The following is a 1,181-nucleotide window of genomic DNA, read 5'->3' as shown; positions in this document are numbered from 1 at the left end:
AAAAAAAATATATATATATATATATATTTTAAACAAAAAAGAAGAGGAAGAAATAAAGATACCACCGCAACAACAACAACAACAACAACAACAACAACAGAATAAAACAAAAAAAAACAAGAACAAAAAAGATTTAAATATATTACATGTGACATGAGGAATTGCCACAAATAACGTAGCAAAGATATGAAGACATAAGGGTAACAACAATGGCAACTGTGCAAAATATAACAGTGACAGACGAGAGAAAGGTGTTACGAGCAAACAGTGTGAACAATAATAACAATAATAACAATAACAACGAAAAAAAAAACAAAGAAAGGAATTCAATAAACGCAAACGTCAAACAAAAATGAAAATAACAAAACAAAAACAACAACTCTTAAAATATTTCAAATCGCTGCATTGCATGAACATTTTCACAAAAACGTAAAACATATTTCGTGTGTGTGTGTGTGTTGGGAGGGGGGGGGAGGGTTTTTTTTTCCCTTCCCTTCCTTCCAAATGCTTTAAAAACTTCCTCAGGACATCATGAAAAAAGCATATGTGTCTAATAAGCAAAATAATAATAATAATAAGAAGAAGGGGCCCTCTTTTTTTCTTTTCTTTTCTTTTCTCTTTTTTTCTATTTTTGTTTTTTTTTAAAAAGTTCTTTCATGATATAAGTAAGTAGCCCCCCTCCCACCCCCCCCAAAAAAAAAGAAAAAAATAAAAATAAAAATAAATAAGAAACACGCACACACGCACACACACACAAAAAAAAAACACCAAAATATTAAAAAAAAAAGGAAGTGGTGAAATAAGTTTAGCCACACTTTCTCCAAACCCCATTCCACTTCCTCATCTGAGGGGGAGCTGTACGTCACGACACCTTTATTTTTCTTCATTTTTCTTTAATTTATTTTTTGTTTTTGTTCTTTTTTCTTTTTTTGAAAAAAAAAAATTGCAAATCACCTGAAGATGACGGTACATTTTTTCGTGCGTGCTTGCGGTTTTTTTTTTGACCCCGTGCGTCGAGTAAATGCGCTAAAAAATTCATGAATGAAAGGAACATCTTTAAGTGTTGTACTCCACACTGTGAACCATAAAAGCACAATAATGACACAACCCACAGCGACGGTAATGAGTGCAGACGAGGTATTGTGAATCATATCTTTAAACGTTTCGCTGGCGCTAACTAG

Source organism: Trypanosoma equiperdum (assembly GCF_001457755.1).
Source record: "Trypanosoma equiperdum strain OVI genome assembly, contig: ctg_43, whole genome shotgun sequence".
Taxonomy (NCBI): domain Eukaryota; phylum Euglenozoa; class Kinetoplastea; order Trypanosomatida; family Trypanosomatidae; genus Trypanosoma; species Trypanosoma equiperdum.
The sequence above is the reverse complement of the archived record's forward strand: the minus strand, read 5'-3'. Positions refer to the sequence as shown.